General features: G+C 34.1%; 1 protein-coding gene across 2 annotated transcripts in view; it reads left to right on the top strand.

Annotated features, from left to right (window-relative positions):
* STPG2 (sperm tail PG-rich repeat containing 2) overlaps positions 1-27,442 on the top strand; it is a 516,962-nt gene that overhangs the window by 393,859 nt on the left and 95,661 nt on the right. Inside the window, exons 1-2 of one of the 2 annotated variants that reach the window (XR_012434968.1) lie at positions 2,603-2,804; positions 6,103-6,167. The exons of the other annotated variant lie outside the window; for it this stretch is intronic. The gene's annotated coding sequence lies outside the window, so the exon portion shown is untranslated. Of the gene's footprint in view, positions 1-2,602; positions 2,805-6,102; positions 6,168-27,442 lie in introns of those variants that run through there. 2 annotated transcript variants of the gene reach the window in all.

Raw genomic sequence — 27,442 nt, 5'->3', positions numbered from 1 at the left:
CAAGTTTCAGAATTGTAATACCCAATACGTTTGTGAAAAAGAAAAATAAAAACAACCTACTAAGAAGAGTTCATAATTTCTTTATGTTTCCTTTTTCTTTGGACTAATTTTTTTTAAGTATGTTCAAACACTGGGGATTAGTTTTGTTTAGGTTTTTGTTTTTCCCTCTCAGTGTGGCTGTGTTATTCATTTGAAATGAAAGTTGGTTCATTTGTCACTGTTTGCATCCACTGTCTTTGTAATATGAAAAACACTGATATGCTTCTAGAAGTCAAAACTATGCAACGGTATCTACTTAGAGAAACCTTATTCACTCCAACCTTTTCCTACCTGGTTCAATAGGACTCCTACTCTTTGTAGGTAAATAATTTCTTGATTTCTGGTTTATCATTCTTCAGTTTCTTTTGTTAAATGCACATGTACATCTATATATTCTTTTGCGCCTATTTCCTTACACAAAGGTCACATAATATACATATGCTATACACATATACAACATGCAGTATATCTTTTTTTCTTTATTTTATCTACATGTAACACACAATGTATCTTTTGTCCTTTGATTTTTTTACACGTGTTAATGAAGAACCCTCCATATCAATTCATAGAAATCTTCCTTACTGTTGTTATAGCTACATGGAACTTCAATGTGTAAATTCAGCATAGCTTATTTAACCAATTTCCTATATTTGGACATCCCAGTATTTTGCAATTGTAAATATTGCTGAAATTAATAACCTTGTGCAAATCTCTTTACTTATTGTAGGCCTAATATGTTTGGGATAAACTCCTGAAAGTCAGATTATGGGGACAGAGGAGAAAGGGAATATATATATATTCCCTTATATATTCCATATATATATATATATTCCTCTATTTTGGGATTGTACCAGTTTGCATTCTCACCAGAAATATATGGGAGTGCCTATTTCCACACAGCCTCACCAACAGTATGTACTGTTCAGGTTTTAAAATTTCCCAGTCTGGTAGTTGAGAAATAGTTTCTCAGTACAGTTTTAATTTAACAGATATATAATTTAAAGGGTGTATATGTGTTATAGCTATGACTACCTTTAAGTAAGCTATTGACTTGGGATATGGGGCAATAAAAATAGTGTGAAATCCAGACTGATAAATTATGTAAGGATTGGCTTAATTTTATGAAATTTTAGGGGCCATTTCTTTCTAATGACAAGAAAGAGTCAAACACATTTCCCTATAGATTTGCTTTTCTGAGTAGTTCCCTCCCCTCAATTTTACTCATTCGTGTTGTCACCTTCTGTGAATAAGTTTTGAGTAGAAGTCTCTGATCTTCTTTACTATGTTGTACTGGCTCTTTTGAAACGAATGTTCCATGCTACCAGATGTTGAATCTCTGGATTCATGCTTTCTCATTGTTTTGTTTTGTTTTACTTTGATTTTTGCCTATGGCTACTTCTCTCTTCTCTTGTAAATGGACAAAAGGAGAATTTAGATCTATGACTCTAACAGTGGACACTCATCTCCCTCAATCCAGTGTTAAAGAGGAACATATTTTCATTGCTCTAGTGCCTGATAAGTCCTCTCTTTTAAAATATTCCCTTGCATTTACAAAGAGGACCTAGTTCTTTCCCTCTCTCAAAGGGCATGGAGTCTCATTCAACAGTCATGTTCTTCACATGAGATTTATTTGCCCTTGTCTAGAAACTTCTAGTACTCCAAGAAGGAAAGGAGAGAGTCTTGTGGCTGTACACAAAGTTTTACAATATGTTTGATGAGAGAGCACATTAGATTTTCTATTTAGCCAATATTCCTAGTTATATTTCAGCAGAGAAGGGTACTATATCATAGTTACAAAACAAAGTAATTTTCTGATGATGTCATAACTCCAAAATGTTGGAATAAGAATTTTGACTTAGACTCATCTGCCTCCAAGACCGATTTCCACTGTACTACACTGCTTTGGAGTATAAATTATCCTTAGGGTCAGCATGATAATCTGTAGTCTGGGAGGATGTCAGATATTAAGGCCTGATCAATGAGAGCAGACACTGTTTAAATATGATCACCCTACCATTCAGATTTGTCTACTAAGTAGAAAAGATTGAGACTTGCAGAGGACAAATGACTTGGATCAGTTGAGGAAGGTTGGAGAAGGAAAAGGCAAGGAAATTAAAGAATTGAAAATGCTTTGCATACAGTAGGCTCTTACTGTATATTTATTAAATATTTATTATTGAGTAATGAAGTGTTGGTTAAAATATTTTGATCTTTTTGTCAAAAGGACATTAGGAATTGGAAATAGCATAAAATACTTACAGGTAAGATAACTTAGGCAGGAGCTAAAACTGAACGGGTCAAAACTCCAGTGTAGAAAAGAGAATCGAAGGTTAAATATACTGTAGTAATCAGTGCAAAATAACTAATGTTCTGGAAATCAGAAAGTTAGGACAAAGGTCAATGAGGTCATACTTGAATCAAAAAAACCAGGAAATTAATTGAAGCTGAACAGCTTTTGCAAATTTCAGAGGACAAATAAAGAACAAAAGGGATTGTAGAAAGGTTTGACTTGAAATAGTTTCATCTATAAATAGAAACACAAAGTATGCCATATCCTATTAGGGTAGGAATACCTGACCTTCGCACACTTGATGCTGTTTGCTACATATGTGGGCCTAGGCAACAGACTATTACAAGGAAGTAAGTGCACAACAATCCTACTTGAAGTAAAAAATAAAAGTACTAAACTTAGATGTAAAATTAATATTGATTATATTCACAATACATTTAATTTTTAATGAAGTAATACAACGAGCTCTATCAATGTAAGTAGATTATATTGTTTTATATATTTAACTTCTAATTTTGTAAGAATTGTTATTCTTTGGTAATGTTTAAATAATGAATATTATTTTTATTTTTGTAAGTAGATGTTTTCCTCTTTTTTTTTCTCATTGTTATTAAATAGATATCCCAGGAGAAAAAGAAAGGAAATCTCATTGGTGAAATGGCTGCTGATATAATGTGGCATAAATATATAGCAAAAACTTAAAAAGCAACTTCATGGAAGTCAGTTTATTTCTTAGTCGTTTTAACAAAATTTATTCCAAATCTAGGAGTAATAAAAGCATAATTTTCAATTGTTCAGGCATTTGCTCAGGCTTTAGTGACTATACGACACAACCACGGAGAAATAAACCATGTTAAGACAAAATTCTTTAAAAAGTCATATTGTATTATTTATCTGTCATTGTTTAACAGTTTACCCCAACATTTATTATCTTATATTAATGTTATATTAATATTAACATTTATTAAATGTTAAAGTAACATTTATTATCTCATAGTTTCTTTGCTCCGGGAATTTAGGTGCAGCTTAGCTGTGTCATCTGGCTCAGTCTTTTGCAAGGCTGCAATCTAGGTGTCTCCTAGGCTCAGTCACATGGAGGTTTGGTGGGGAAAGAATGCCACTTCCAGTGCTGTCAGACTGAAGCTTTAGTTTCTCCTTGGCTGTTGGCTGGAGGTTGTCCTCAGTTCCTTGACATGTGGATCTCTCTATAGAGTAGCATACAATGAGGCAGCTGGCTTCCCTCATGGAAGTGAGCGAGAAGAGCCAGAAAGAATTTGATAAGTGAAGTCAGGCTTTCTTTTAATGTATTCTCGGAAGTGAGATCTTATTCACCTTTTCTCTTGAGAGCGAGTTACCAGGTCCAGCCCACACTCAAGGAGGGGAATACACAAGGTTGTTGTAAATACAGATGGGAGGAAACTGTCTTAGAAGACTGCCTTCTAAGACTCTAACAGTGGACACTCATCTCCCTCAATCCAGTGTTAAAGAGCAACATATTTTCTATGTTTTACTGTTTCCTCCCCACTCTGAGATTTTTACTAATTATCAAGTAGGATTTACATAGCCCATAAATCAGTAAGTAACATTTCCCAGACTGGCACATTCATTCTCAACTTTATTAATTAATATGCTATAAATATTTGTTGAGAAAACCTGAATCCATACAATGTCACTGTATATGCTACTGTATGTATTTTATCATAAGGGTATGTATAAGAGTATATGGATGTATTTGGCACAGATATATGCAGCCACTCTGAAAGATATACCAGAGGGTTCTTATGTAAAGTGACAACTATTCCTTGTTAAGAAAATGCAGGAAAGGCTCGTTTGGCTTAGGAAGTAGTCTGTGTTCTGCTTTAATCTGGATTTCTCATTTGTGTATGTCACTTTGCTCTTGTTACTATTCCTTTCTTCCTTGGTGTTGATATCTCTTATTTCAGGATTCTTATTCTATTTGCAAGAAACTCCTAGTATCTGCTAATGCAATTGCTCAAAGGTCATTTTAAGTATAGTCTTTATAAATTGATTTCTGCAGAGTCTTTGCTGCCTTTGCTCCAGTATGCCCTGCAAAATCCTTTCTGCCTGCATTAGTTGTTAACCTCAAGAATAACTTTTGTCTATTTGCTTGGCCCTGTAGTTCCTTCTCTTGCCTGAGAAATCTATGCCTGCACTTATGTCTTTTTCTGTCACCTTATACCTCTTTGTGATGCTAAGGTTAAGGGTATGTTTTACATTCTATTCATTTTGGCCAGATGAGTCAGTTTTGGGTGGCTGAGTTGAAATGTGACCCTGCCATGTTTGCAGTACCATTGTATCAACAAAAATTCAGGAATAATTTTCTTCACAGTGTTTCATTTTCATGATTTTGTATGCTACGTGATGATGATAAGATAGAAATGATAGATACTGTGCATCTTATTTGAAAAAAATCTGAAAAACTTTTGTTCTTTATCATCACGGCAATATCAAGGACTATTTTGACCCCCTTTCTCTCTCTCTCTCTGATAGCTAACTAGAGAATTACAAATCAAGAGCCCCCCTTTATAACTTTAATTTTCTAAATGAGGAACTGTATCCAGTTTATTCAATTTAGTTTTATGCTGGCACAAACTTCCTAAGAAGGTATGACAGGATTTATTTTATTTTATTTTTTTGGACGAAGTCTCGCTATATTGCCAGGCTGGAGTTAAATGGCATAATCTCAGCTCACTGCAACCTCTGCCTCCTGGGTTCAAGTGATTCTCCTGCCTCAGCCTCCTGAGTAGCTGGAACTACAGGCACATGCCACCACGCCCTGCTAATTTTTGTATTTGTAGTAGAGATGGGGTTTCACCATGTTGACCAGGATGGTCTTGAGCTCTTGAACTCTTAATCTGCCTGCCTTGGCTCCCAAAGTGCTGGGATTACAGGCATGAGCCACCGCACCCGGCCAGGATTATTTTTTTAAGAAAAATTAATGTACTCTATTGGTATACACGTCTTTTCTCTTTGGTCCTCTTATTTAGTAACTTTAATCCTTTTATTCTTTCAATCTCATAAAAAAATAGCTATAAAGACAAGGAGAGACTTTTAATTTTATTCCAAATGTAGAAGAGAAATGATTATAGTTTTTTATAGTTATTGTTTGTTTCTCAAATAGAGCTAGATGTTTTATCATTCTATTTTAGTTTAATGCAGTAAAATCTTCAAGTTAGTGTTCTGGCTTATTAAATACTTGGGTTTTTTTGTTGAGAGAACAGAATAAAAATATGCAGATTGTGTGAATTCAGGTGTGTGATGTTTTCAACAGCCTACAAATCATAAAATGCAATTTTCTCCTTTTAGTGCCTGGTTCATGATACTAAATGGCTTAGAAAATTGTATTAGGTAATTTTCTCTAGTGCATTTGATGTACATTGCACTAATATTGTGAAGTGCCTTTGTTTTAATACATTTTCTTATAAGTTAGATAAATTAAAATTTCTGAAGGATGGAATTGGATCAAGATGATTATGATTAGGAAGATGGCTCATTCCTCTCCAATAACATTAAATATGGTTAATTCCATGCATTACTGATGTAAACCTAAGTAACTTCACCATTTACTCTAATGACCACTTTCTTGCTTACGTATTAGTAGACGAAGAGTGCTTTGTCTAATATTTATGCAACAAAGGCTCTTTATTCCTGCAAATGTATGTAGGAGATGTTACCTGTATCTTTCATAAAAATGTTTTTATCACTCAAAGTAGCTATTTTCAGACACCTAATAATGACTCTGTTCATTTCAGGGGTTTTAAAAATTGTACTCAAATCTAAAGCAAGATAAGATTCTTTTATGCCTTCTAATGCTCAGGTAAGTGATATGTGTTATGGTAAAACATTTATGGAGTGATAAAGACCTTTGTGGAATGATAAATATATGTAGCTGATGGAATGATACAGGCAGATAAGAATGACTTATGCAGAGCAAGAGCTTATCTTTGTGTCTTCTGTTTATAAGGATGAGGTTTCTATTGTATTTACCTGTTTCTAGTAGATTATTTTCTTCATGCTACTCCCAATCTGTTCTGTACTACCTATTTTGGGTTTCTGTTTAGGTGGGACTTGGCATATGTTGAGTGCTTAGCATATAGTGAACATTCAATATATGTTGATTTTGCAAATTAATCTATGGAATTATTATGCCCCCTTGCTCTTATGGTAGCACAACCGTAAATAATTGTTCTGAGTTACCTTTTAGGTTAAAAAATTAGCATCAAGTTATTAATGACAGATAATGTGATGTCTCACCATCATTCTTTCGACAGTAATCTTATTTTACAGGGAGAAAACTTAACATAGTAATTAATCTTATATAAATTTCATACCCTTAGGCAGATTGAGGTTTAAGGAGATCCTACTGGTATCTTCAGTAGGATCACATTACCTAGTATAGGAGAGGAAAAATAATTTTCTCCTCCCAGTTCTTCACTGGGAATCCCTGTAACATAAGACAGAATAACAAAGCAAAAACAAATGGTTTAATGACATGTATACTTCCTGTATACATGGGAAATAACCCAAAGAAATGAGTAAATCTGTAGCGTACGTTTCAAAGAGTTTACTTATACTTCAGGCTTAACTATCATAGTTCTCTGAAACAAAGAAAGAAAGGTATGGGGAAAGATCTGCTTAAGACAAGCATGCCAGAAAAGCACCATAGAACAAGGGAGAAGTATGTTTTAAAAATTTAAGTTGATGCTTTCTCCTTTGATTAAGAGGCTATGGTGATTTATTGTTTAGAAAGACACCATTACAAAGGGATATTTACTTTATAGAGGTAAATTTTACTTGTAAAAGGGTAACTTTTCAGAGCTTCTTCTGTGTCTGCAGTTTCTCAAAATAACCAGCTCAAATAATTCTTATGCTGCAAAGGCCTATTTCGAGTGACATATTCTGGCCTCTTACAGTCATACTTTGGGGTGGCATATTCTGAGCCCCATCACTAGCCAGTGTCTCCTGTTGAGATGAAATGAAGTTCAAGATAGTTTGCAACCACACCATTCAAAGCAAAAGTGACAAAATCATTAAAAACAGATGTTGGGTAGCATAACTATTTACAGTATTAATAGTATTATCATTGGAGTTTTATACTCTTCCTTTTCCATTCCTGAAGTTCTAGAACACATAGGCTTAGATATGAATGTTGTTTATAGCTCAAAAAAATTATATACTTGTATCACTTCATCGAAAGAGAGTTAGAAAATAAGACAGAGAGGAAGCTGAGATTTAATAGTAGAGAAATGAGACAGTAACATCAATAAGATGGTGAACTAAGAAACCCTGCTCCCCTGCCCCCACACTGCCTCAGTAACAATTCACAGATAAATTCCCTCTGTGAGAAATCCAGAACCTAATGGAAAGGCTCCTGCAACTGCAGCGATAGCAAACCAGACTCACCAAAGCCAGAAAGAAGCTTCAGGACACACTTCTGCCAGAATGCCTACCCTGGCACAACATTGTACAATCAGAAAAAGATATCCTACTTTCCAGCCTGTCTCAGAGAAGGGAAGAATTTGGTTTGGGACTCCCCTGAAGACTGGATTCTTTCTTGTCAGCCTTGGGCCTCTCTCATGATTGGCATAGTCTCGCTGTTAAGGGGAGAGCAGTGATGATAATTTGTACTGGTAGATGCCATAAGTCATACTCACTGCTCAGCATAGTATGAGTGGATGAGAAACCCCAGCTCTCACCTTTCCTTTGAGGAGGAAGAAGTTGCTCTGTTATCCAACACTCCAACTTCTCTGGGGCTGCTCAAAGGATAGAAAAATGAAACTGAAGCAATTGGAAACATGGGTTTGGAAATGGAAACATAGGTCAGAGGTTGTTTATAATGACACTTTAGAAGAGTTAAAGATAATGGTAAGAAATTAAATACAGACCTTAGAATTGTTAGAAAATAAGGAGTTGAAGTTTGAACTTGAATATGTTAAGGTGTCTGTCTGTACAGCAGGACTCAATAAATCAAGCCTTAAAATTGAGATAATGAGATTGAGCCAATACTGAGAAAAATGGCTTGTCATTGTCACTCTCATGAGGTTTGGTTTGCAAATACTGTTGAATAGACTAACCCAAAGATAGAATAGTCCAAACCAAAGAGAGGGCTATACCCCTAGTTAATCAGAGGTGCCTGCTGTTGTTAGACAGACTTGGGCTAAGACAAAATAGTCTTACCAAGTTGAGAATGTGTCAAGAAAGGTAGAAGGATTTTCCTAAGATATTGCAGATCTTGAGAAGCAGAGTAAATTTGACCCCAGTTAGCTGACACCGAGTCCTCTGTTCTTTTCAATATGTCTAGAATCCTTTTTTTCTAAAACATAAGCAAATACTGAGGATCTGAAATAGAAAAGGAGACTCATAAATGATGTGTTTAAGTGAAAGTAGTCCTAGGAGGCACTGACAATTGTCACAATTTAGAGCCTACATTCATAAAACTGCTTGCCTAACTTTTATCTCAGTTTCACAGGAAGAAATGTAATATTTAATAGTGATGAAAAAGGGATGACTTGCACTTACAGCATCTACAACAGTCTGGTGACTGTTTTCCTGAATTTTGCAGCAACATATTATTATGTAACAAAAATAAAATGGCCATGATATACCAATGTGAAAGCAAGTAGAAAAAAAAGAAAAACAATTTCATTTTCTGCCATAATAGGAATATGTTCAACAAAACCACTCATTGCAGTTTAGCCACTTATCTCCCAGATCCTTGCTATTAACATTCATGTCATAAAGAAATAGAATGTAAGCCATTAACTGCTTCCATAATAGAGAAAATTAGAGATGTACTTGAGAACTATAAAGAGGAACATTGCCATCTACTTCTATAATGGATGTAAATTATTCAGAAAAAAGGATCCATGGAAAAGAGTCTTGTGATTGCAAGTTATTACTCTAATAGAAAGTGATTAAGTGTTAAGACTACCAGTCTGGTTTGATTTGCTTTAAAACAAATAACATGGCTTGTTCTTTCTCAGGACTTAGGGCCTAGTATTAGTAATATCAAATAAAATGATTTCACTGAACTACTAGTATCATGGAAAACAACTGCTCATATGCTTTGAGAACTTGAAAAAACTATTCTTATATTTGCTACACAAGTAGTATTTGTATCTGGAAACTCAATATCTTTCATTTTTTTCTTTACATTAGAGTTTGCCTTCAAAAGTATTACACTTCAGTGTATAGTTTTCTTGGATTTTAAAAATTAAAATTCTAAAAATATTCCAAATTTCAACATATATGTTTTGTGTGTCCTCTAGCATATATATAAAATTCATTTTTTAGGTTTACCTTTTCTGAAAAGAATTCAGCAGCAGAAGAATCATATTTTGATAGTTGAAAATTATCAAATATGATATGATATCCAGTCCCAAAAAGTATTACTTAGAAAATAGAATTAAACCCGATGAAAACGTGGCAAGGAAGGGACAGAAGTGAGCACCAATTAGCTAGAAAAATTACTTACTGTCCAATAAATTTCTAGACCCATCATGATTCTAATTGCCAATATAATTTTTTATTTTATAAACACTTTTTTGGTGCTTATCCTATGTAAGAACTATTATGTTTTTCATATATTTACTCACTTCTCACAACTTTATGTTGTAAGTTCCTTTATTGTATATATTTTACAAATAAAAAACTGAGACAAAGAGAGGTAAAATAATTTGCCCATATTCTCCCTGGTGTGGTCAGAGATATACCGAATAGAATGAAATACAAATCCGTCTTAATTTGAATATTGGCTATACAATACATTTTTTTCTATTTATGTAGGTAAGATTACATTATCTTTTTGGTCAATTCCAGTATTTTCTTGGCCCTAATAGGACTTGTAGACAACCCAATCCTCAACCCTTTCTGAAGTGAACTGAACTAATTTTGATATGTGTTAGATTTTATTTATTTATTTATTTATTTATTTATTTATTTATTTTAAGCATGTATCTTTACATTTATCCTCATTGGATTTCGCATTATGTATATAATCTCATTATCTAAGGACCCATAAGCACCTAACTAGGATGTGAGATGCCCCCCAGTCCTAGGTACCAGCTTGAGTGCTTCCCTGAATCTATGTCTGTATACTTAACAATTGTCAAAGACATCTAGAAAAATACTTTTTGTAGCAATAATAAGAGTGTTATTTTTTCTGTGTACACGAGTGAGAGTTCCTCATCTTGATATTATAATTTGCAAAACATTAACTACAATCATATAGTTATCAATTAGAAAGCAGAGACTAGAATTTACGTCTCCCTTGATATTCAACAGAGATGAAAATTTCTTTTGTTCTAATTCAATCTGATCAACAGAAGATGATGTTGATGAGAAATAATTATGAAGCCACATTCTCAGAAGAAAATTTTAAGTAAAAAACTATCAGAAATGGCATAAAGTTGTATTTAGTTGTGTGAATGATCTGAGTAAACTGAAAGCCCTATTTCATATAGATAGAGCTAAATACACATTACTCAGTTTCAAAATATCTTTAGTTACTACTTTTATTTGACAATTACAGAAGTATTTGGATGCTTATTAATTTTCTTTTTTTCTTGGAGGCTTATTAGTTTTCATTATACTGACTTCTCTTTTAGAAATCATGAGATAACAATATTTTTCTCTGTAGTCATTACAGTAAATAATCTTAACAACATAAGTAATTAAAACTAACACTGTTATAATATTCCATATAAGGTGGTAAATATATGCAGAACTAGCATAAGATTTTTCTAAACTAGGCTATTCCATGTTGTAAGTCCAAACCACTCTTCCCCGTATCCTTTTTCATTCCACACATACCACTGAAATTACTTATAAGATTATACTGTATTACTGTAAATATTTCTTTGTGTTTCTTTATTCTTTTCTTCACTTATTTCTTAGGCACATTATATCTTTGCCCTACTAGATTACAAACATTAAGACACTATTTATCTTCATTTATACATATAATTCTATGCAAAATACTTTTAAGACCCCATACAGCAGATCAGACAACATAATAAACCTTTAGTACTGAGGAGCACTTCATAGTTAAAAATACTTTTATACACATCTTTTAATTTAAAAGTATCATTTAAAAGGGAGATAAACCAAGATAAAAGTATTTTTATATACATCTTTCAACTTTTGAACTGTGAAGTGCTACTTTATAATTAAAAATACTTTATACATCTTTTTATTTAATCAATATTAAATGTGACAGGATATAATTTTATCATTTTATTCAGGATAAAATTGAAACTCATATAGCTTAGATGGCTTGTTCAAAGTCATAAATATACTGTATTAGTTCCCCAGGAATTATTTAATAAATTATACCTGAAACTTGATAGGTTAAAACAACAAATATTTTCTTTAACAGTTCTGGAGGCCAAAAGTACAAGATCAAGGTGTCAGCAGGGTCACACTCTCTCTCAGTGCTCTAGAGGAACTCTGTCTGTCTTTTTCCAATTTCTGGTGGCTCCCAGAATTCCTTGAATTACAGAAACAAAACTCCAGTCTCTGCTTCCATCTTTCTGTGACCTTCTTCTCCTTCTTCTCTTAATAAGGAACTTATTGTTACCTTCAGGGTCCATCCTAATCAAGTATCATTTCTTCTTGAAATGTTCACCTTAATTGTACCTGCCAAGACCCTTTTTCCAAATAAGGCCAATTTCACAGGTTCTGGGGGAACATATCTTTTGGGAAGCCATAGTTCAAGTCATCACCCTACATATACTAATAAGAGACATCTTAGGACTTGAATCTAGGCATTTGCATTCCAAATCTATTTACAGGCCCCAAAAGCTAATTATGGCAAGGGAAAACATAGTATTTTAGAGTGACTATGAAAGTGAAAGACTTAGATATAGTGAAACTAATTTTGAGCGAATCAGAGAAAATTTACATTGTCTTTCTCACACTCATTTAGTTTTAACTAGGTCTACGCAATAGGCTAGAGAAACAATATATGTAAGAAATATTTTATTTAATTCTCACAACAATGATGTCATGTATACCTTATCCTAACTGCAGGTAGAGACATTGAGATTCAGCTGGGCTAAATAACATTTGAAGGCCACAAGTTGGTAAATGGCACTGATGAAACTGGTACTCTGATCTGTTCACCACAAAAGTCATTCCTACCATGCCTGAACTCATTTTATTCCATTTTGTATCTTGAGTCCAATGATATGTTAGATGTCTCAGAAGTTCTCAAAGTCAATTTGTCCACAGAGGCAATTGACTGTAGACAAACATAGTATCTTCTAGTGGTTCCTAGCTCACCCTCCCTTCATCTAGCCTCCTGTTTTCTGTACTCTAAACTCTCTTTCAGTTCCTTTGAACACATCATGTACCTCTTGCCACAGACTCATTTCACATGCTTATTCATCTACCTGACTCTCTTTATTGAATTTTGTTTTTAATAGAGACAGAGGTTTCTCAGAATCTGATAATAGAAGTTGTGTACCATACTAGTATGTCATTCAACATTACTGTGGTGGACATAGTTAAACTATAATAAAATATCACAATAAAAATGAGTTTTCAGGTATTAAACTGAAATACTTTTTATAATCTGGTATAGAAGGGCAATTTTAATATGTGGATATTTTAAAATAAAAATGTCAATAGTTAAGTATAGCTCAATGTCAGAAATTATAAGTAAAAACATGAAATTTTCTCTAACATATCTTGTGTATCTTTTAGTAGTATCACCAGAATTTGCAAAGTGTCTTTTTTTCTGTTTAGAAACAAAAAGCATTTTCAAATTCGTAACAACTACATAGACTAGGATTGCAATCCCTGCTTTTTTTTTGTTTTCCATTTGCTTGGTAAATCTTCCTCCATCCCTTTATTTTGAGCATATGTGTGTCTCTGCACGTGAGATGGGTCTCCTGTATACAGCACCCTGATGGGTTTTGATTTGCCAGTCTGTGTCTTTTAATTAGCGCATTTAGCCCATATACATTTAAGGTTAATATTGTTTGTGTGAATTCGATCCTGCCATTATGATGTTAGCTGGTTATTTTGCTTGTTAGTTGATGTAGTTTCTTCCTAGCATCAATGATCTTTACCATTTGGCATGTTTTTGCAGTGGCTAGTACCAGTTGTTCCTTTCCATGTTTAGTGCTTCCTTCAGGAGCTCTTGTAAGGCAGGCCTGGTGGTGACAAAATCTCTTAGCTTTTGTTTGTCTGTAAATGATTTTATTTCTCCTTCACTTACGAAGCTTAGTTTGGCTGGATATGAAATTCTGGTTGGAAAATTCTTTTCTTCAAGAATGTTGAATATTGGCCCCCACTCTTTTCTGGCTTGTAGAGTTTCTGCCAAGAGATGTGCTGTTAGTCTGATGGGCTTCCCTTTGTGGGTAACCCGACCTTTCTCTCTGGCTGCCCTTAACAGTTTTTCCTTCATTTCAACTTTGGTGAATCTGGCAATTATGTGTCTTGCAGTTGCTCTTCTTGAGGAGCATCTTTGTGGCATTCTCTGTATTTCCTGAATTTGAATGTTGGCCTGCCTTGCTAGGTTGGGAAACTTCTCCTGGATAATATCCTGAAGAGTGTTTTCCAACTTGGTTCCATTCTCCCCATCACTTTCAGGTACACCAATCAGATGTAGATTTGGTCTTTTCACATTGTCCCATATTTCTTGGAGGCTTTGCTCGTTTCTTTTTATTCTTACTTCTCTACACTTCTCTTCTCACTTCATTTCATTCATTTGATCTTTAGTCAGTGATACCCTTTCTTCCACTTGATCAAATCAGCTACTGAAGCTTGTGCATGTGTCACATAGTTCTTGTGACAAGGTTTTCAGCTCTGTTAGGTCATTTAAGCTCTTCTCTACACTGTTTACTCTAATTAGCCATTTGTCTAATCTTTTTTCAAGGTTTTTAGTTTCTTTGCGATGAGTTTGAACATCCTCCTTTAGCTTGGAGAAGTTTGTTATTACCGATCATCTGAAGCCACCTTCTCTCAACTCGTCAAAGTCATTCTGTGTCCAGCTTTGTTCCACTGTTGGCAAGGAGCTGTGTTCCTTTGGAGGAGAAGAGGTGCTCTGATTTTTAGCATCTTCTTAGCATCTTTTTAGCATCTTTTCTGCTCTGGTTTCTCCCCATCTTTGTGGTTTTATTTACCTTTGGTCTTTGGTGATGGTGACATACAGATGGGAATTTGGTGTGGGTGTCCTTTCTCTTTGTTAGTTTTCCTTCTAATAGTCAGGACCCTTAGCTGCAGGTCTGTTGGACTTTGCTAGCGGTCCACTCCAGACCTGGTTTGCCTGGGTCTCACCAGCGGAGGCTGCAGAACAGCAAATATTGCACAATGGCAAATGTTGCTGCCTGATCATTATAGATTCAATGCCATCCCCATCAAGCTACCAATGACTTTCTTCATAGAATTGGGGGAAAAAAACCACTTTAAAGTTCATTTGGAACCAAAAAAGAGCCCACATTGCCAAGATAATACTAAGCCAAAAGAACAAAGCTAGAGGCATCACGCTACCTGACTTCAAACTATACTACAAGGCTACAGGAACCAGAACAGCATGGTACTGGTACCAAAACAGAGAGATAGACCAATGGAACAGAACAGAGCCCTCAGAAATAATACCACACATCTACAACCATCTGATCTTTGACAAACCTGACAAAAACAAGCAATGGGGAAAGGATTCCCTATTTAACAAATGATGCTGGGAAAACTGGCTAGCCATATGTAGAAAGCTAAACTGGATCTCTTCCTTACACCTTATACAAACATTAATTCAAGATGGATTAAAGACTTAAATGTTAGACCTAAAACCATAAAAACCCTAGAAGAAAACCTAGGCAATACCATTTAGGACCTGGGCATGGGCAAGGACTTCATGACTAAAACACCAAAAGTAATGGCAACAAAAGCCAAAATTGACAAATGGGATCTGATTAAACTAAAGAGCTTCTGCACAGCAAAAGAAACTACCATAAGAGTGAACAGGCAACCTACAGAATGGGAGAAAATTTTTGCAATCTACCCATATGACAAAGGGCTAATATCCAGAATCTACAAAGAGCTTAAACAAATTTACAAGAAAAAATCAAATAACCCCATCAAAAAGTAGGTAAAGGATATGAACAGACACTTCTCAAAAGAAGACATTTATGCAGGCTTTATGCAACATTTATGCAGAAAAAATGCTCATCATCACTGGTCATCAGAGAAATGCAAATCAAAATCACAATGAGATACCATCTCACACCAGATAGAATGGCAATCATTAAAAACTCAGGAAACAACAGGTGCTGGAGAGGATGTGGAGAAATAGGAACACATTTACTCTGTTGGTGAACTGTAAACTAGTTCAACCATTGTGGAAGACAGTGTGGCGATTCCTCAAGGGTCTAGAACTAGAAATACCATTTGACCCAGTCATCCCATTACTGGGTATATACCCAAAGTATTATAAATCATGCTGCTATGAAGACATGTGCACACGTATGTTTTTTGCAGCACTATTCACAATAGCAAAGACTTGGAACCAATCCAAATGTCCATCAATGATAGACTAGATTAAGAAAATGTGGCACATATACACTATGGAATACTATGCAGCCATAAAAAAGGATGCATTCATGTCCTTTGTAGGGACATGGATGAAGCTGGAAACCATCATTCTGAGCAAACTATCGCAAGGGCAAAAACCAAACACCGCATGTTCTCACTCATAGGTGGGAATTGAACAATGAGAACACTTGGACACAGGGTGCAACATCACACACTGGGGCCTGTTGTGGGGTGGAGGGAGGGGAGAGGGATAGCATTAGGAGATGTACCTAATGTAAATGACGAGTTAATGGGTGCAGCACACCAACATGGAACATGTATACATATGTAACAAACCCGCACGTTGTGCACATGTACCCTAGAACTTAAATAAAAATTAATTAATTAATTTAAAAAAAACAACTACATAAGTCAGTTTCCTTTGCAAAAATTGTACTGCTATTATAGTAAGTACTCAAGAACTAAATCAATGGTGTAAAATAGAGTATGGACTCCAAATAAATGAATAATTAATGATGATAAGTTTATTACTTCATAATAAGTATATGCTTACTCTCTTTGGCTTGGTCCCAAGCACTGGGACTGTAGTTGTGAACAAAGCAGACTAAGTAACTGACCGATGGAGCTGGCATTCTGGTGGAGAGACATTGACTTACTTCACTACCTGACTCTATAATTGGCAATGCTGATGCTCCATTTTTTGTTTTGTTTTGTTTCTTGTTTCAGCTTTCGTGACATCAATAGCACACTCTGCTGATTTTTCTTCTATCTGCCTGTTTTTTGTTAGTCTTCTTTTCCACTTCTTACTAAAAAAGTTGATATCTCCCAGAGAGCTCTTTTCTAGGCGCCATACTCTTCATTTTTACGAGGAGTCTGTGCAGACTACTCATTTTTGTTTTGCTTTGTTTTGTTTTGTTTTGTTTTGAGACGGAGTTTCACTCTTGTTGCCCAGGCTGGAATGCAATGGTGTGATCTTGGCTCACCACAACCTCTGCCTCCAGGGTTCAAGTGATTCTCCTGCCTCAGCCTCCTGAGTAGCTGGGATTACAGGCATGCCTCACCACGCCCGGCTTATTTTACATTTTTAGTGAGATGGGGTTTCTCCACGTTGGTCAGACTGGTCACAAACTCTCGACCTCAGGTGATCCACCCACCTCAGCCTCCCAAAGTGCTGGGATTACAGGCATGAGCCACCGTGCCCAGCTCATGTTTCTTTTTATGTAGCTAAATCTTTGTGTTGAATAGAGCTTGCTTCCTCAATTTAGAGTACTACAAATTTAACTGCCTTGACACATCACTTGGAATGCTTTATCCTCACTACCAACTCTCCTATTCAATCAATTGTTAATCCACCTAGTAAACATTTCTCTAGTTTGTCTGCTTCTATCTATCCTCAATGTCAATACCTTACCCATAATCATCTACCTGATCTTTATAAACTCCCAGCCTTCAGTCTTTCTCCGCATCACCCACCTTCAGTCTATGTTTCACATTGCAGGCAGAGTAGTTGCTAAAATTAAAGTTTAAAAATATGCATCTACTGATTTAAAGCCATTTAAAAGTTTCTCATCTTTCTCATGATAATGTCCAACTCCTTATTATGGCATGATGACTGGGCCTTGGTTTATCTCCCTAGCCCCTTTACCCTTTTCGTTTTCAGTTCGGACATACTGAACTTCTTTCATTTGTAAGAATTTACCATGCAACTGCTTCTAGCTCTTCTAACTCTTGCTCTTCACTTGAAAAATATTTTTTTAAAAAACCCATATTAGGAATCAGGTATTTCAGAAAGCTTTACACAATGCCCTAAATTTGGATTATATGTCTCTTCTACATTTATTGCATCATATACTTATATGCTTCCTCTGTTATTTCACGTCTCACATTGTAGTATGACTGCCAGTGAAGTTGGCTTGATGAAGTCAAGAACAATGTCTTTTCTGTTCATCAGTTTAGTTTCAGTATCTAGCACAGTTATTGACATACAGTATGTATTACTTAATTAGTGATTATCATATCTTGATATCAGCTTTTCCGTTGTATCTATTTAATTTTAAATCATTTCCTTTATAAGATTTGGTTCATGTATTTTTAAAAGTGTTTTTTAGCAATATGAGATGCAAATAATTAGATCCATTCTGCTTGTCAGGTTGAATACAGCAACGTTTTTCTTTCTCCATTTTCTTTTTCTACTCTATTCTGTAAAGTATAGTAACAAAGAAAAATATTTCTTCCTACTTCTAACTTATCAGATTACTGAATATACTGTATAGCATCTTCAGCTATCTCTATAGTTATTATTTTAAAACAATGTCTGCTAATCTTATTCTGTCATTTTATTTACCTTGATAGTATAATACTTTACAATAGAGTTTTCATAGAAAAGCATTGTTAAGAGCCAATATACTCTTTATCTGTAATATTTGTCTACTTTCTAATGTAATTGGATTGTATTTTTTTCTGTTACCAGAAAATGGCCTTTAGAAATATAGGTAAATTAGAGTGTTCAATTGGTTTTGTCATTAGTATTCATTATTTTATATATCATTACATTTTCTTTTTAATTTTCCCTTTTTCAACTAAATGTGCCCTTCAATCATTTTATCCTAAAGTATGCCTCGTTTTCCTTATGAGTGTAATAGTTCTCATTGCTTTTCTGGTTCTCTATTTTTTTCTATATAGCCTCCTAAAGATGAGATGACTAAGTTGACCACCTTAGTATTATATTTAAGATAAGAAGACATTATTGATTCAAAATTGAAGTATTAAACTATGTGTGTTCTACTTCTGGCCTCTTTTAATATGGCTTAATACCTCATTCCATTTTTATTGCCCCTAGGTAGTGAACAAATGTCTTCATTGAATTGCACAAAGAGATACATAAATCTTATTCCTGAGAAAATTACATTTAGTGCAGAGCTCATCAATGTGTATGAGTAATTTAAATTTATTTTTCAAATGTGCTTTGCCTTTACATATTTTAAATGGCATATTTTAAATGGATTTCATCAACCTTTGTGTTTCTTAATTACCTCATATTGTTAGATTTTTTTGGAATTCAACCAATTTCCCTAATCTCAAGAAAATTAAAATAATTATTTTTTTGTAAATTTTGAAACTTCACCTTCTTTCCAGATTATTAACAAAAGTATTGAATAGAAGATACACAGTTCTGGGTCCTAGACTAACCCTGGTAATTAACCTCTTTGCTTTCTGAGGATTTGAAACTTATTTCCACTCCATTTCTACCACTTAACTTATTTTTAATGGCTTAGGGTCATCACCAGAGGGGTTGAGGGACCTGAGCAAATCATTTTGCAATCTCATTGCTTAACATTTTTATTCATAGGAAATCCTTTGAAAATTAACATTAAGGGTATTTCTTAAAGTGTAAAGCTCCTGGGACTATGTGTGAAGAAGCTTGTTGTTTATAGTTTGCAAACCCATTTCTAAAGCCTCCTCCCAGCCCTTTTTCATTAGCCAATGCTTCTCTAGTTTTAGATTTCATAGAAAATCACTTTATGTTTAAAATGTATGTTTTTATGCCCCTCCTTGGATGCACTAAATCAGAATCTATCATGATTTGGTTGACTCACTTTGCCTTTTTAAGAAAAAAGCCTAGCTGGATCCTAGTTGTCCAAGCTTTACTTATCAGAGCGTAGTCCAAGGATCAGAAGAATCAGCATCACTTAGGTGTTTGTTAGATATGCAGACTTTCAAGCCTTTGAATCAGAATCTGAATTTTTGACAATAATCTTATTGATTACTTGCCCATTAAACTGGAGAAGCACTCTCTAGACCACACGTTGGTAAACTACAGTGTAAGAAAACAATCACTTATGTCATTTATAGTGCCAGATTTTAATTCTTCCTCAACTCCTTTCTCTCCCTTAGCATTTGCCAGTTTACCTAGATCTAGACCTTGAAATATCTATGATGTGTCTGCTTTCTGCTGGGTAATAAGCTATATATTGGACACAAATAATTCTTGCCTGAAAGAACGTAATATCTAGAACAGCATGTTTAACTTTCTGATATAATTTGTAAAAGGCTTAAGTAGAGATTAGGCACTATGTCACCTTTAGCCTGGTGTTTCATATGTATTTTACAGCCTTTAATATGTTGGGAAATTTTTTAAGCCATGTTAATTTCCTGCTTTCATAATATTCTGGCTACTTAAAAATCACCTTGTCTTCATTTTTCATAAATATTTCTATATGATTTTGCTTTATTGGATTGCTATAATTGCTGAAGGCTATTTATAGTACACAATTCCGTTCCTTATAACTTTTTTTAATTTTCCTAGTCCTCTGGAACATTTTATATGGTTTCTGTGTTACCCTCATGAATGTTTTTTGAGTGTTTGAAGACAACTATACTATTCCTATGGTCTATTTTTAAATCACTTCATCCATTTATCCTAACTTTCTTTTAACACGTAACTCCCACAATAAACACTATAGCATATACAACATAAATATAATCTGCAAAGCCCACATACTCAGTGGCACCACTATCTGAATCTGGTCTGTGTACTTTTATGGATATCTCCCTGGATTGCATTAACTTTGAGATCATGCATTCTGAGATACTGACTTGTAATTAACTGGAATTGTATCTTTATAATTTTGTATGCATACAGTTTTCTTTCTTAATTTACTTCCTAATGAAGTGTATTTGCTTAGTTAAATAAAAAATAGGTTCCTTGTAAAATAGGAACCTATTTTACAAATATGTTTAATTTTAAATTAAACTTCCCATGACCTCTTTGTACAGTTTTCTTTTTGGTGAACCACATTCTATTATGATTAAGGTTTTTCAGTATTTGTATCTTTTGGAGGTGTTTCTCATTGAATTATATTAATGTGTGGTAAGTAGATTACATGTGTCAAGTGTCTGCTAATCATGCAAATATTTGAGCTCTACCAGGATCTACTGAAGCTAACCATCTATGAGTTTAATAAGTTCCCCAGGTGATTCTTACCAAAATTTGATGACCTTAAAAGCCTTTACTTACGTTCTCAAAAAGACTGTATCAAAATTAAGGGTCGTATAATCAATTTATTGTGCTGTAGAATAAAATTATATAAATCTTAATGTATCTGAAAGCATGAAAAGAATGGTGGTTTTAGTAAATCATACATCATTTTGATTATCACATAAATCTAGGCAGGACATATTTTCTCATCAGAATTTTGCTATCCAGTATAGTGACCTAAATAAAAAATATCAAAATATCTGGCAAAATAGAAGCCTATATAATTGGCATGTTTCTTCATTTATTAATATTTAGGATTATATGATTTTTAAAGTTTATTTAAGCTTAGCATTTTATTTTTTCCCCATAAGGAAAAAATTAGCATGTTATTATTACATTAAAACTATATTCTCAGAGCAAAAGCAGAAGCTACTTAGGTAGGAAAATTGACTCCATAGACTTATGTGCCTTTCTCTTTTCATAAGTGTATTTCTAAACTACAAATAATCAGTTATTCTCTTTAATAATAAGTCAGAAAAATCTATTTTTCCCCATGTTTCTGCCATAGGGAGCTTTTTCTTTATAAATGAAATTTCTTTCCCAGGCAACTATGTCTCAAGTGGGTATAATAAAGCCCCAGACCATTGATGTAGGATTTATTGGTCTTTATTAATAGAGAAGTCTAAACCTGAAAACAGTTTTCCATAGTGAACTTCTAGTAAATATATTTACACAAGCTCTTAATGTGACTTCTAGGAAAACAGAGGCTAGAAACCAATGGTTATGTATGAAACACTGGAACTAATGCCCTCAGAAGAGAAGTTGAATAAGGACACCCTTCATTCTTTACAGCAGTGTTACGGGTAGGCAGATAATTCATTCTCAGTTGTGAGATATTTAAAATGTGTGAGTGCCATGATGGAGCACCCTTTAGATTATCAGCAGAGAGACTGGCTGTGAAGGGCCGAGCCTAGGTCCTTTGATTCACCACAGGCCTCTTCCAGCCCGTGTTCTTCCTACGAGGAAGCTACAGATCAGAATAAAATGCAACCTTTTAAATACGTCTCTCAAGCCTTCACGTCATCTGACACCTACCAAGTCTGGAAACTTTCTCTTCCTTGCTCACTGTGCACTAGCCAGTGATGTTTGAATGTCTTTGTTCTATAATTCATAAAGGAAAGAGGTTTAATTGACTCAGTTCTGCATGACTGGGGAGGTCTTAGGAAACTTACAATCATGGCAGAAGACAAAGGAGAAGCAAGTACCTTCTTCACAAGGCATCAGGAGAGAGACAGAGCTCAGGGGAATTTGTCACTTTTAATCCATCAGATCTTGTGAGAACTCCCTCACTCTAATGAGAACAGCATAGGTAAAACTGCCCCAATGGTCCAGTCATTTCCCACCAGGTCCCTCCCTTGACGTGGGATTACAAATTCTGATGAAATCTGGGTAGCAACCTAGAACCAAACCATATCACCCATAGATCAATGAACTCAAGAAATCGTGTTAAGTACAATTACACTGCAGAAAGAAAGATCAGTGACCTTGAAGATGAAGCAATAAAAATTATTTAATTTTACAGGCATGGTGGCATACACCTATAATCTCAGATGCTGGGCAGTCTGAGGCAGGAAGATCATTAGAAGTTAGGAGTTCAAAGCTGCAGGGTGCTATGATTACACTGATGAAAACCACTGCACTCTGGACTGAGAAACATAGCCAGACCCTGTCTCTAAAACTGAAAAATTCAAAATTCAAAATAAATTATTCAACTTAAACCTAGAGAGAAAAACACAGATGGTGAAAAATCACAGAGTTCCAGTGACCTGCAGAGCAATATCCAGCAGTCTAACATATGGAACTATAGCCTCAGATGGAAAAGCAGTGGGGTATGTAAAATTATTAGAATAAATAAACTGAAAATTTCTAATTTTCATGAAATATAAGTGTATAGACCCAAGAAGGTCAACAAATCTGAAGCAACATAGGCATAAAACACCACCAAAGCGCATGATAATAATTGTAATCAATGTAAAAGAGAATATCTGAAATCAGTCAGAGAAAAAGGGTCACACTTTGTACATCAGAACAAGAAAGAGGTAACTATCAACTTCTGAACAGAAACAATACAAAACAGAGAAAATGGAACTGTGTTTTTACCATGCTAAAAGGAAAAGTCACTCCAATATTCTGTATAGGGGGATAATACTCTTCAAAAATGGAAATGAAATACACGACATTGCAGACAAACAAAAGTTCAGAGAATTCACTGCCAGCAGACTCTCTAAAAGATATGCTAAATGAAGTTCTTTAAACTGAAGTTCTTTATAATGATTGTGGATGGAAATTTGGATTTACACAAAGGAAGGAGGACAGTGCTACATATCACATGGACTTGCTTTAATACACAAACAACAAACCTGGTGGTGGTACTGGTGAGAGCTGCAGAGCAACTGGAATATTCATAAATTTTTAGTGGGAATTTACTATAATACAGCCACTTAACAAAAACGGTTGGCAGTATTTTATAAAATTAAATATCTACTTACCGTACAAACTAGCAATCCACTCCTAGGTATTTACCCAAATGAAATGAAAAGCTATGTTCACAAGAAAACCTTTACATAAATGTTTATGAGCCTTACATAAATGTTGTTCATAATTTCTCAAACTTGTAAACAACTCAAATTTTCTTCAACCAGTAAATGGATATACACATTGCATTACATTCATCAAATAGAAAAGTATTTAATAACAAAAATGGATCGATGTTTGAAACATGCAACACCATGGATGAATTTAAATGTACTGTGGTAAATGAAATAAGCCAACTTAAAAGGGCTACATACATTATGATTCTATTTATAAAACATCTGGCAAAGGCAAAATATGAGCACAGGAAGCAGAGTAGTGGTTGTCAGGGCTGCGTGTGTACAGAAGGCTTGTTTGTAAAAGGACACATAGGATTTTTGGCCAAAAAAACCACTCAATATCTTCACTCTGGTAGTGGTTACATGACTGCATAGATTTGTCAAAATTCATAGAATTATGTATAAAGGGTAAAGTTTAATGTATGTAAATTATACCTCAATAAAATTAAAATTTTAAAAAGAGAGCAGGATACAGTAATAGTCCTCTAGTTGATTTGTGCAAATAGTACAAAGGAAATTCCATGTGAAAAAGATGGTCTTTTCAAAACATGTTGCTGGAGATCCTGAATATATATCCATATGGAAGGATATGAACCCAGATCCTTAATTCACACTATATACTAAATTTAACTTGAAGTGGATTATAAACTTAAATGTAAAAGTTAACAGTGTATAACTTCTAGAAGACGTAGGAGAAGATTTGTAAGTCTATATAGGGTAAGATTTCTCCAGGCGTGAAAAACTACATATAATAGAAATATATAGAGAATTCCTGTAATTCAATAACACAGAATTTAATAAAAATTACATATAATATTTGAACAGATACCTCATGACCATGTATGACCAATAAACAATACAAAAAGTATGACCATAGACAATATGAAATATGAAATGATGCTCAATATGTTTGATTAGCAGAAACAAGCAAATAAAAACCACAATAATATACCATTATACACCCACTTATATGACTAAAATTTTAAAAAGTAACAAATCAAGTGTTGGTTACAATGTGGAAGAATTGAAACTCTCATATGTTGCTTGTAGGAATGTAAAATAGTTCAACCCCTTTGGAAAATGATTTTTGCAGCTTCTATATAATAAAAATTACTTGTATAACCTACCAATTGCATTTCAAGTCATTTATCAAAAGACAGGAAAGTATGTATTCAAAATATTTACTCATTTATTCTTATTTACAAAAAGACTTGTATACAGATTTTCACACCATTTTGTTAAGATATCACCAAATTCAAAGTAACCCAAATATATGTCAACAAAAAATAGATATCTTAATAAAATTATAATCAGTTCACACAGTGGAGGGTTACTCAGCAATAAAAAGAACTTACTGATACATGCTATAATATGGAAAAAATCTCAAAAAATTGACACAGTAGTATAGATTTTGTGATTTCATGACCCTAATCTATAATGATAATAATCATAATATCAGAAGTTTCCTATAGCTGGAGGCAGCAAGAGGAATAGACTGCAAAGGCATGTGAGAGAATATTTTGGCGTGAAAGTAATGTTATATATGATTCAAATGATGGTTATAGGGATACTTGTATTTGTCAAAACTTATCAAACTGTATATTTTAAATATGTTATATATAAACTACACTTTAATAAAATGAATTCAGAAACAATAACAACACACAGAAAAAACGTAATTTGGTAAATTAAAAACAATGTCATTCCATAAGGAATTTGATATTTCAGGATAATACAAATACTAAGTCATATAAGTTTATTCTTTCATTATATTATTTTTATTTTTTCAATGAATAGTTTTTTGAGTCCCTAGCATGTACTTTTCTGACTCTTTATGTAATTATATTTCTAAATTCTATAAGAAAATATGCTAAGTAGGCCAGGCGCGGTGGCTCACGCCTCTAATCCCAGCACTTTTGGAGGCGGAGGAGGGGGGATCACAAGGTCAAGAGATTGAGATCATCCTGGCTAACCCAGTAAAACCCCGTCTCTACTAAAAATACAAAAAAATTAGCCAGGCGTGGTGGTGAGCACCTGTGGCTCCAGCTACTTGGGAGACTGAGGCAGGAGAATGGCGTGAACTTGGGAGGCAGAGCTTGCAGTGAGCCGAGATTGCGCCACTGCACTCCAGCCTGGGTGACAGAGTGAGACTACATCTCAAAAAAAAAAAAAGAAAGAAAGAAAAGAAAAGAAAAGAAAAGAAAAGAAAAGAAAAGAAAATATGCTAAGTAAAATGGGCATTACTAAACAGTTGTTGAACTGTGTCAAGCATACATTTTTAATGTTATCATGAGTGTTTAAATGTGTATCTTCTCTTTAAAAATTGAATTTGCTTTTTTATCCATTGTTTTAGTAGCATAAGCACATCCATGCATATCTATATCAATCATATCTAACCAGTATAAGCACATTTTAGTGAAACAAATCATTTCTGTCACCCCATTAAGGCACGTTCCATTTTCCTCCTGAACTGCCATGAATACAATTAATTTATATTATAACTCAGTATGGCTTTCAAGAAACTCTCTTTCCACTTGGTTTTCTTAATTTGAGAAAAGCAAATTCTTATTTGGGTTATGTGTCTGATGACATTGCAATTCATTTCATTTTCTTGTGTATGTCGCTTTATATCATCAAGTAGAAGAAAACCTTTCTGATTTTTTTTTTGGAAAATATACAGTCAAAAAATCTAAGAAAAGAATTTATTTAAAACTAAAAGGAATACAATGCTGATTTTGTTGGTAGCAAAATAAATCAAATGAAATAACATATTTCAAATTCTTTTATAGGTTGTATGAACATTTTAACTGTAAATATAGTAAAATTTAAGAAATCTGAAGTGTATAAAATATATATTGAACTATGACATTTCACATCACTAAAATCACTAAATATCTTTCTATATGATGCATTATTACTACTGGATTAAAATAACATAAAAGTCTATTTAACCACAGGGCTAGAATTTTCTCATGTCAAACATTATATACAAAATCATTAGAAAACACCTAGATAAATATTTCCTAATGAATTCAAATTGTATAAATTATTGTTGGGCTTTCTTCTTTTTTAACTTTTAAATTGTATTTTTTTGTGCATACGTAGTAGGTGCTTATATTTATGGAGTACATTAGATATTTTGATACAGGCATTTAATGCGTAATAACCACATCATGGAAAATGGGATATCCATCACTTCAAGCATCTATACTTCTGTTACAAATAATCCAATTGTACTCTTTTAGTAATACAATGTATAGCTTTAATGTACAATTAAATTATTCTGACTACAGTCACGCTGTTGTGCTATCAAATAGCACATATTATTCCTTTCTATTTTTGTACCCATTAACCATTCCCACATATCCACCAATCTCCCCATTACCTTTCCCAGTGTCTGGTAACTATATCTCTACTCTCTTTCTCCATGTGTTCAATTGATTTAATTTTTAGCTCCCACAAATAAGTGAGAACATATGATGTTTGTTTTTCTTTGCCTGGCTTATCTCACATAATATAATGACCTCCATTTCCATCAGTGTTGTTGCAAATGACAGGATCCCATTCATTTTTATGACTGAATTGTGCTCCATTGTGTCTAAGTAACTATGTGATACTTATCATTTCATCTGCTGATGGACACTGAGGTTGCATCCAAATCTTGGCTGTTGTGAACAGTGCTGCAACAAGTACAGGAGAGCAGATATGTCTCCTCAGTATACTAATTTCCTTTCTTTTGGGGATATACACAGCAATGAGATTATTGGATTGCACAGTAGCTTTATTTTTAGTTTTTTAAGGAACCTCCAAACTGTTCTCCATAGTGGTTGTGCTAATTTACACTCCCACCAACAATGTCTGAGGGTTCCCTTTTCTCCACATCCTCACCAACATTTATTTTTGCCTATCTTTTGGATAAAAGCCGTT

This window comes from Macaca fascicularis, chromosome 5, assembly GCF_037993035.2.
Source record: "Macaca fascicularis isolate 582-1 chromosome 5, T2T-MFA8v1.1".
Lineage (NCBI taxonomy): Eukaryota > Metazoa > Chordata > Mammalia > Primates > Cercopithecidae > Macaca > Macaca fascicularis.
The sequence above is the reverse complement of the archived record's forward strand: the minus strand, read 5'-3'. Positions and strand labels throughout refer to the sequence as shown.